The 11,578-nt window shown below is 37.3% G+C and overlaps 1 long non-coding RNA gene across 1 annotated transcript in view; it reads right to left on the bottom strand.

Moving 5' to 3' along the window:
- Positions 1-3,845: 3,845 nt before the first annotated feature.
- The window catches only part of LOC145674328 (uncharacterized), a 37,501-nt gene continuing 29,768 nt past the window's right edge, over positions 3,846-11,578 (bottom strand). The window contains exon 4 of the long non-coding RNA XR_014128894.1: positions 3,846-5,189. This is a non-coding gene — a long non-coding RNA (uncharacterized LOC145674328). The remainder of the gene's footprint in view (positions 5,190-11,578) is intronic.

Below are 11,578 nucleotides of genomic sequence, written 5' to 3'. Positions count from 1 at the left end.
AGCTGGATGATCGGGCGGACGATGGAAAGGTAAACAACGGCTAAAAGTTCGGTCTTCTGTGAAGTGTTCGCCAAGAATCTGCTGTATGTTACGCGCTACATCTGGCGTCGCTCCGCCCTGCATGAAAATGGTTGATTCGAGACACCTGCGTTGCTGGAACTGTGAAATAACAAATGTGATCAGTATGTGGTATACCTATGCGAAGTGATGGACCTTGTCACTGGCACATTTGGACCATCGTCCTCAAAGAAGTACGGTCCGAGGATAGACTGGGCAGCAAACCCAGGAACTCAAGATGAATGCAGGGGCACTTCGTATATTTCATATGGGCTTTCGCTAGTCCATACGCAGCAGTTCTGGGTGTTCACAGTCTCGTGAAGGTAAAAGTGAACATCATCAATCCATAAAATATTTCATTGCCAAGCATTGTCCACTTCCATGCGTGCACGCAATGTCAATGCAAACGTCGGCATCTGTGGGACGCAATTGGATGTTTTGTTGTTACCTTGTAAGGGTACCAATGCAGCACTTTGCGCAGAATTTTACACACAGTTAAATAGGGCATGTCCAGATGTTTTGACACTGCCTTCGCACTTACCACGCCACTTTACTCACGGGTTTCTCCACGACGGCAGTAGCAACATTTTGAACTTCTTTCTGTAGTTACACTCTTACGACCTATTCCTGGTCTCAACCCTAACATACCGGTTTCCTTAAACTTTCTTACTTTTTTTTTTTTTTTTTAACGTACATAGGGTAATGGACCACGCCGTAACTCTTTCGTCAGCGACATTCACGAGTAGCACCAGAACTGTTGTTCAACGTATAGTAGTTCCATTAAGAAGGCTCTTTCTGGCACCGTCAGCACCATGGTTGCTCTCTTGGTACCCCATACATAACTTGGTCTTGCAGTACACTACAACGCAAGTGCTTATTCACGCCTGCATATTTCACTGATAGGGGTTCGAGCGCCACTATATGCCAGAAGTGAACTCCTCTCACCTTGCCGATGTCCGATTTTTGCTTCTTTTTTCTTCTCCCAGTCTCTGCCTTGTACGCAAGGGGTCCCGGGTTCGATACACACGTCGGTCGGATCCCACGTTAAACTGTAGGCCCCGTCCTTAGAACGTCATCATAATTTCATAAGAAAGTAATGGAAAACCACCATGATTTCACCTTGCTCAGGGACCTTCACGTCAAAGACCTGCCTTCAGGCAGAACCCACATCATCATCGCCCATAATACATCCCTACACTACGGGGCTATTAATAGGACTGCAAATCACTGCCACGCATCTCACGGGGGGCATAATTACGGCCTTTCATTTAACATCAATACTGTCATTTGTCTTTCGTAACGCAATTGGCACTGAACAGCACTACAATAGCCTCTGGAGGCGAGATTTGAAACTGTTTCCTGGAATTTTTGGGGGAAAATTCCGAACTTATACTACAGAGACGAGTCTCAGACACAAAACATTATATGTTTAATGAGCTGTTCCCGAAGATCAATAGGACACTTACAGACTCGTCATTTTTCCGAATCTGGAGTTTTGCAGTAGACGATGAATTTTACTGACACTTTCACGAATGAAGTGATTCTTATGATAAATCCAATAACCTTTCTTTGACTTCCAAAATCATTTTCTCCTTACTGGTGCCTCCCCTTAAATCAAGCATCAAATAGCATAGTAGGTAGTATTGAGAGAAAATATGATAAAAAGGACTTTTAAAGAACTAACGAACCCATTAATAGAAGAACGATACGTGTGCAATGGAGGGATACTGATGACTCCGCAACAATATTCAACCATCTGTAAACAACTTTTACATTGAAAAGATTAACTTAGCCTGCCACGCGCGTATATGCTCCCTAAGGAATCGGTGCGTGCGTATGCATTAGCATATCTCAACTTTAAAGGTGGTAGCCAAAGAACATGTGGGGCTTTACTAGCAAGTACGCTTCACTATATCAAAACTTTTAGTCACAATCGTGCAATTAGGTCATAGTTGGTTTAACGTTTTCAACATGGAACTCAGTCACACTCGTTTTCTGTATGGACAAGTACATTTGCTTATTACTATGAATTACTGAAGCATCGCAACGATAAAAATAGAAATTACTTTCTCACGGAGACTTATCACAAGCTGTTGATGTTTGAATTAATTATATATTTATCAAAACAATTTTGCTTTATTCTTACTTACAGTATTTTCTTTTCAAAATATATTATTGTTAAAAAAATACTAATACGGTTTGTCGATGAAACAGATGATGCACAAAGATAACTGTAATTTGAAATTTTAAATTTTGGACAACAGGTCTAACAACTGAAATGTATTGTGGAGCTGGGAATCTCCAATCGGTAGACTTACTTTCCGATTTCTGGCTTTTCCATGACTGTCCGTAATGGTTTTGTGAAAATTATAAAAAGAGCTGACACACATTTAAAAATCTAATGAAAATCCGAAAAGCCATTCCTTTCTTTTTCTTCTTCTTTTTTAATATATATGTATCTAATTGTTAAGAATCATTGGTAAATTAATGCTAGAAGTTACGTGGTGATTAAAAAATACCTTTGTAATAACTGACAATTACTAACTGTTATCATCAGAACTTAGAAATTACAAAGATTTCATTTCCACAAACAGAACAATAAGATTGAAAACACAATGACAAAAGAAATGTGGTCAAAACATCTATAAATAAATAAATAAATAAAACTGTATGCATGTTTATATCATTTGTACCCGTTTGTTGAGTTTTAGAAAATACGGTTTATGGCAAGGTATTGGTTACTGTCAAATATTTAAAACAATCATTAGGCATATACTAAATATTAGGTGATACGAACGTGTCACGGTTTCTTTTTTCATTCTTTATTTTTACAGTGGAGTCCCGATGATCCGAGTTTCGACTGACCAAGGTTCCGTGTTATCCGAGCTTAATCCAATCAAACAAACGAAAATTTAAAAACAACAATGATAAGCAGACTGCAGGCTTTTGCTTCAGCAAGAATGTAAACAAAGCTGGTGTGAAGATATCGACTCCGGGCGACCTTGCCTCAATTGAATGAGCAAGCTTTAATTGCTGCACGTTTTGAGTTTCAGTTTGAGAAGGCATTCGTCGACACGGCACCAGCTGACATTACGATGTTTTTACGTCTGTGCAATATAGCGGCCAAAAACGAGATAGCTTAATAAAGCAGAAGACTATGAAAGAATTAAAAAAAAAAAAAAAAAAAAAAAAAAAAAAAAAAAAATCTGTGTATGCTAAGTCGTGCCATATTTGCATTGTGTTGTGTCTTATTTATATAGTATCATCAAACTATATTTTATTTACTGATTATTGCTAATTTCCTATGTATGTATTGTACCGTATGTCCAATGAAAATAATAAGTACACTAATAATAAATAATCTAATAAAGAGACATAATCAATAAACAATAATAATAAATATTGTACATTTCTTTTATGAATACATTTTTTTATGTTAATCCAGTTTTTGCTTATCCGAGATAGATTCGGTTCACATTAGGCCAGATGATCAGGACTCAACTGTATTTAGTTTTTCATAACGAATTATTTATTACCTAACTATCTATTTCCGAAACGATTCATCAACACACACAAATTTAATAAACACTGTTTCAAAGTCATGTTAAACATCATTTCGAACAATTCAGTAATATATATACTAAAAATATGGTTAAGCGTTAAATATGCCTCTCACTTCTCTAAGTGTCAGTTCTCTAAATGTTCAAGGTATAGACCATAATCATATGAAAGGTTGAAGTAAATACGACAAGAAATGAAATAAGTGTAATTAGTATGTGTAAAACTTTATTGAAAAATAAACATCTTTGAACTGTGCATATTTAATACATGTCAAACATATCATGCGAGTGTGCCGACACACACACACACATATATATATATATATATATATATATATATATATATATATATATATATATATCTGTTTCAGAGCTTAATGGGAATGGGTACTCAAATAATAAAACTTTCACAAACAACGCGAACTAAAACCTACATACACTGGTGAACTTTAAAAAAAAGAATACAACACTAAAACATTTACTTTACCTACTGAACATTTCTTCTTTAAGGCACTGGTGTCAAGACATGAAGGAAGACTGGTCGGGACTGTTCAATATATTCTTTGGCAAAGGAATTCCTAACATAATCACTTTTGATGGTAAGGATATTATAATAAGATTTTAGAAATCACTTTACTGAAACCATAACACGTGATTTTTACTTTTCAAACCTGTATTTTTTCCCTCATTTATCTTTCACTAATAAAAATTTAAAACTTTAATTCCTGAAATTCGACTAAAAGTTTAACTTTGAGGATACATATTCACCTCAGGAATCAACGAAATCAAAATTAACTCGTTCATCCTACACCTACGCGGTTATTGGAAAAACAACTTCTAAATTGGTAATTTTAAATTTCTGAACCTGAATTTTCGTTTCTTCGAATTCTTTTACTTTACTCAGATCACACTTTCTATGGTACAACCGAAAATCAATATCCAACTGGTATGATTTTTCTATAAAACAATATTAGTACGGTCAGTAACAATATATATGACTAGAAAATACATACTGATCCACCAAATGCTTACTAAACACCAGTTTCTTCATCTAAAGATAATGCACTGAACAATGAAGACAACATAGACACCGTTTCATCTTCAGGCGTCAATACGGCAGCTTTGGGCGGCCTTCCCATCTTCTTCCTACCTCCCTGGATGGGTTCCGAAGATATCTAATCAGATGATACGGCAGGTTTTTGCGGACGGACTCTCTTCTCCCTACGTCCCTGAGTGGGTTCCGAAGATTTCAAACCAGATGATACGGTGGCTTTGGGCGGCCTTCCTCTCTTCTTCCTACTTCCTTGCGTAGGTTCCGAAGATTTTCGACCAGATGATACGGCGGCGGTGGACGGCCTTCCTTTCTTCCTACCTTCCTGAGTGGGTTGAGATTTCTGACTACATGACGATACGGCGGCGGTGGACGGCCTTCCCCTCTTCCTACCTTTCTGAGTGTGTTGCGAAGATTGACTAGATAATGATACGGCGGCGGCCAGACGAGATTTTTTTTCAGATTCTATTTCAGCTTGAATCCTACAGGACAATTTCCGCCACTGTGTGATATTGCCTCCACTGAAAAAAAAGAAGAAAAAAAAAGACTATTATTATTATGGACCAAAGCTATATATGCATTCTAAATGTAGTAACTAATCATTATCTAGATATTAGTTTATTTTATAATATACTAGCTGAACCTGCGCTGTCTTCTCAGCACATCGTTCTGTTATGACCGTAATCTCCTTCCCACTGTGCATGTCTCATTACTCACACAAGTAAAGGATAGGAGACTAACAAAGAAAATGAATTGTTATGAATAGGTGTTGGAGTGAGTTTGTAGCAAATTTGTAGAAATAACATGATATAAAGGGGAAATATTTTTTCCTAATAAATGCATATCCATCCCTCATTGCGTCTCTTGAGGCCTTCGAAGTTGCCAGCATGCAATAGGTTTCGCCATTCAGATTTAAGCAAAGCGCCTGCAATTTCCGTTAACCCGCCAACCCGTAGATCTCAAACCAGCTAATAAATTTCCGATACGTTTATATATATATATATATCGGGTGTTGCAAAATAAGTGTTACAACACTTGGGAGGTGACTCCTGCCACTGAGATAAGAAAAAAAGTTCTCTTCAATTTTCTGCTATCGGACATAGTTTCAGATCTACAAGGTGCCGAAAGCGTGGGAAAATGACTTTCGGACGCCAATAGTTCGGAAACTATCCAACATAAAGAGGGCGGGTAAAAAATTCACTGAAGAAATCATACCTGCTCTATTGAATTTTGTATGTTTCACAATCCTACCGTGCACGCGCAAGGGATTCCCCAAAGGAACGTAGGGAGTCCCGGATAATCTGCCAAATGAAACTTGGTCTAAATGGATATGAATTGATAGGCTTTCTACCAGGTAACAATAATTTGTTTGTATTAAGTCGATATCTGGAACAAATACAAAATGGCGGATACCTTCATGCTCGTTGTGTGTGGTTGCATAATCGCCAGGTACAGATGCTAGCCAACAGTGACGTTCTGAGTATTAAGTATACCGAATTTGTACTCAAATGCTCTAGAAAGACATCTCTATCTATGTCGGTAGAGCATAACAGATGAAGCAGGCTGATTCACATGTGTGGAAACACTTAACGAAAAATGTCCAGAAATGCACTCATACTCAGTAAACGTGAGTTGAAAGCGTCAGAAATGTAAGGATTAGCGTCAAGAACATGAAAGCCATTGCCAATTCACCAATAATATTCCCCCAAACCGATGCAATATGATATACACGGTTGCATACCAATAAGGATGCAACAACTGAAGCCAAGTTCAAATTGTGCAATTGTACTCACTAAGAAACTGGGTAAACTAAAGGAATGCCACTAGTGGGATCGCATGATCGATATTGAAATGTGGCTGATGTGTGTGTTGATATCAACATCTAGCTAATGGACAAATGTCAACATGTCGCACTTCTGCTGGGACACCGTCTCACGTGCGAAAACAAGGAAAATAACGCTGTACATTCTGCTATTACATCTGGTGCACCTTTTGGTAGAACGTAAGTAGAACACGATTGTATCAATGTCCCTCTTTGTTTGGGACATTGCCCTACAGTCGACACATATGGCAAGAAATATCTTAATGCATGGTTCAAATTCTGATAGAGCGTGAAAATAACAAACTTGTATCATGTCCCACGTCTTCTGAGACATATGACATACTCGAAATATAGGAAAATAATTCCAGAAATTCGTATCTTACACACAGTGCACATGCCAAGACAAAGACGAAAATGAACCAATTTGACACATTTAACACTACAGCTGGAACACCATACATATGGAAAATAAAACGACATGAGAAATAGGAGGAATCGTCTTAAAGCTTTGATTGTTTACAACTGTGCAGTAGGAGTAACAAAATTAAACACACAAGTATGTCGGGAGGCTGTACAAGAACGCTTGCCAAACAAAGTGGGTACTCCTCAAAGAAATGAATACAGAGAAAGTGAGGCTCCTTCGAACCTCAGGGCTAGAGCGCTCGATTTTGCTCGCGTGGTCGCAGTTTCCAATCCTACTGAGAGCCCATGGCCTCAGATTCAAGACCCGAGTAGTTATTTTCCTATTTTTCGCACCTGGGATGATGTCCCAGCAGTAGTGGGACATGTTTACATTTGTCCATTAGCTACATGTTGATATCAACACACACATTGGCCACATTTCAATATCGATCATGCGAACCCACTAGTGACATTCCTTTAGTTTACCCAGTATCTTAGTGAGTACAATTGCACAATTTGAACTTGGCCTCAGTTGTTGCATCCTTACTGGTATGCAACCGTGCACATCATATTGCATCGGTACGAAGGAATATTATTGGTGAATTGGCAATGGCTTTCATGTTCTTGACGCTAATCCTCACATTTCTGACGCTTTCAACTCACGTTTACTGAGTATGAGTGCATTTCTGGGCATTTTTCGTTGTTTCCATACATGTGAATCACCCTGCTTCATCTGTTATGTTCTACCGACACTCCAGATGTCTTTCTAGAGTATTTGAGTACAAATTCGGTACACTTAATACTCAGAACGTCACTGTTGGCTAGCATCTGTACCTGGCGATTATGCAACCACACACAACGAGCATGAAGGTGTCCGCCATTTTGTATTTGTTCCAGATATCGACTTAATACAAACAAATTATTGTTACCTGGTAGAAAGCCTATCAATTCATATCCATTTAGACCAAGTTTCATTTGGCAGATTATCCGGGACTCCCTACGTTCCTTTGGGGAATCCCTTGCGCGTGCACGGTAGGATTGTGAAACATACAAAATTCAATAGAGCAGGTATGACTTCTTCAGTGAATTTTTTACCCGCCCTCTTTATGTTGGACAGTTTCCGAACTATTGGCGTCCGAAAGTCATTTTCCCATGCTTTCGGCACCTTGTAGATCTGAAACTATGTCCGATAGCAGAAAGTTGAAGAGAACTTTTTTTCTTGTCTCAATGGCAGGAGTCACCTCCCAAGAGTTGTAACACTTACTTTGCAACACCCGATATATATATATATATATATATATATATATATATAATTTGAATGAGAACTGGACAATTTACACAAAATTTGGAATTAACTAGTGAAAACGGCATTGAGATCTCATTGTCGAAAGGACTGCGGACAAACATATAAACCTAGTATTTTAATATATAGACTAGCTGAACCTGTGCTCTCAACACAGCTCATCATTCACATATGAGCATGAATCTCCTTGTGATTCCTCACAACATCCGTACATGTTCCTCTATAGACAAATGAAAGACGTCTTGATAAAAATCGGCAAAGGCTACCACATAAAGAGGAGATTTTTTCAATATGTCGCACCGTTTGCAAGATTGAGCCTACTTCCGATTGGAGTTCCTAATTAATGTATGATCAGTGTTTTGTTTCATTTTGCATGCAGTATGTAATAAGCAAATACATTACCCACACAATAAATTATAATGTCAGTGATACAAGGTGTTCATTGTGGAAAATACTCCAAACAATAAAGGTTCATCTTATACTGAAGAAATGGTTATCCTTTGTTTTTCAGTATAATTTGGCCATGAAACAAGCACCTCGTAATTTACAACCCCAGTATACAACTATGTTGTGTTGGAATGTATACCTCGTACGATATGATGCTTTATTTATTTATTTTTTTAAATTTCGACACTTACAGTGTACCCCTTAAAAAATGTAATAAAGAAATAACGGCCATGTGTTTTAAATATTCAATTAGAACTGAACAGTCTAAACAAAATTTGAAATCAACCAGCGAAAACGGGACGTTTCTAGCACTTGTGGTTTTCGAGATATCGTTGTCGAAAGGATTGGAGACAAACATATAAACCTAGCATTTTAATATATAGATAGTAAATTTTACTGAACAACAAGAAAACGATATATTAGTTTATTTTAACAATTACACTACTTAGTGCGCTCCCTGAACAGCCATACATTTTGTATCTTGTTCATTATAGTAGTTTTAAAAATATTGCACAGTATTAATGGAACTAAACAGACCAAAGCATTAAATCTATATTATTACTACTAGTGTAACAGTTTCGGCAAAATAACACAAGTATTATTGATATACCCTTAGTACTTTGGTCAATTTTGTTTTATTAATACAGTCATACATTCTGTCACTCTTGAAGACAAGATGTAAAGGAAGTTCGAAAGAAAATCGGTTGAGAATGCTCCAAGAGCATTGCCAGAACGAACCTAAAAAGAATGGAAAGTTGGAAAGGGAAGGTTACTGTGATTTTTCCTACATGTAAAAGTAAATCTTTTATCTCCACTTTGTTGTGTTTCTCGCAAAAAATCGCAAAATATCATGTCTACGACTTACAGCTCCCGAGATATAGCCTCTTAAATCTCCCAAAGTTCGAAATTTTTTGTCCAATATTTGGGGAACGGTGGCCAGTTGGTCAGTATCCATTTGACCAATGGCCATCTGTTACTGTTTGGTACTAAAATGTTCACCATCCTTTTACGTATTGATCAACACCAATGTGATCTCTCTATGACTTACGGTTCCCGAGATATGGCTCCTTAAATCTCCTGAAATCGGAACTACTTTTTAGCCAATATCACGGGAACAGTAAGTCATAGAGAGATGATATTGGTGTTAATACCTAAGAGGATGATAGACATTTTGGTACCGATATGAATTGGTGAGCACTGGTCAACTAGTCACTGGCCAAACCAGTGGCCATCGATTCCTATTAGGTACCAAAATGTTCAAAATTCTCTTAGGTATTGATCAACACAAAATATCATCTATCTATAAGTTACAGTTCCCGAGATGTGGGTTCTTAAAACTCTGAAAATCGGTCATTTTTTTGGCCAATATCTCGGGAACGGTAAGAGTGACGCGGAAAATTCCACCACTTTCTCAGATAGTTTTTGATGCTCTATCGAATTGAGGGCTCAAAATTGAAAAAAAAAAAAAAAAAAAAAATCGCAAATAACAGACAGACGGATACACACACAAACATTGAGAATTCAATAACTAACTTTTTAAGTTCACTGAACACGAGAAAAATATATGGTCTAATATTGAGTAAGGGAACGTGGACAATAAAGATACAATAACGAATTAGGTAAAATTATAAAAGGGGAAGGCACTAACATACAACAAAATGCAGTGTCTCAGATTGTTGGGATACGTCGAAATGAAATGAGGCGTAATGAAGTACCGAAAAGAAACCTATATGGAGTATATAAAACCAAGAAAAGAGGTAGACTACGAAACGGATGGTTAGAAAAGATAAAAGAAAGTTTGAAGAACGTGGGACTGAAAAATACTTCGAAAACACGTGAAGGAAGGAAGAGAGTTGTAAAGAATGTCTAAGCTTATTCCAGGCTGTAGCGCGCGATGGTAGGTAGGTACAATCAAAAAAAAAAAAAAAAAAATAGATATTTTCCATCTCAAAATATGTTTGGCAACATTGGACGCGCCCAAGGGTAAGAGTTTCCGAAGATACTGCAAAATAGCTGACGTATTGGTTGTGGCTTTATGTACTTGACTTCAGGCTAGACTACACACAATGAGCTGTGTGTCTTTTGTATGTCTCTCTCTCAGCCCCTGGCTGTGTTTGCAAAAATGTTGTTGTTTGCTTTCCATGTTTTGCATTGGAATTTTCATATTGAATTATCAAAGGACCAGCTTCTTCAAGTGGTTATAAAGTATCTTAACACCGGAAAATATACCTAGTTAATATATTACATGAAATAATAAAAATGATATTTTCTTATATAATTGAAGAGGTGGACGAGATCGAGTTTCGTATTTTGATAATTACGAATGCAATCCTCGTTGAAAACTTTGATTTGCTTTTCCTTAAATTTTCTCTCTTTCTCATTTACACAAGAAGAATAATTATATTAACCATAGTTAGTTTATCAACCAGAATATATGTTGTTTCCTTACATTAATACAGTTATTATTCAACAGGAAGAATTCGAAATTGAGTTATAACAATAGATCCTCTCTTTCTTCCTTTTTGGAGGCACGGTGGCTCAGTGGTACAGTGCTTACTTCTATTGAGTGGTGTCCCTGGTTCAATCGCCGGCCAAGTAAGTCTGCGGTGGACAACATCGTGTCCGCTGGGTTTCTTGCGATACTCTAGTTTTCCTTCACATTCTCATTCCATTCACTTGCCTTAATTACCCACCCTCCTTAGCCTCAAAAGGCGTAATCGCAGGACATTAAACTGGAAGATTTCCGGAACAGGACGTTTGGGCGCGAGATACATAGTAAAAATCACAATTTACGACATAAAGTAAGGTAGGCACTGAAAACTAAGCGCGAATCAAGATATATATATATACACTTCGTACACTTCTATCTTTATCTCACCTCATTTATCTGTATATTTTCTATCTCTATCTTATTTATTCATCTAAACTAAATAGTT

This window comes from Thermobia domestica, chromosome 17, assembly GCF_964235325.1.
Source record: "Thermobia domestica chromosome 17, izTheDome1.hap1.1, whole genome shotgun sequence".
NCBI classification, from domain to species: domain Eukaryota; kingdom Metazoa; phylum Arthropoda; class Insecta; order Zygentoma; family Lepismatidae; genus Thermobia; species Thermobia domestica.
The sequence above is the reverse complement of the archived record's forward strand: the minus strand, read 5'-3'. Positions and strand labels throughout refer to the sequence as shown.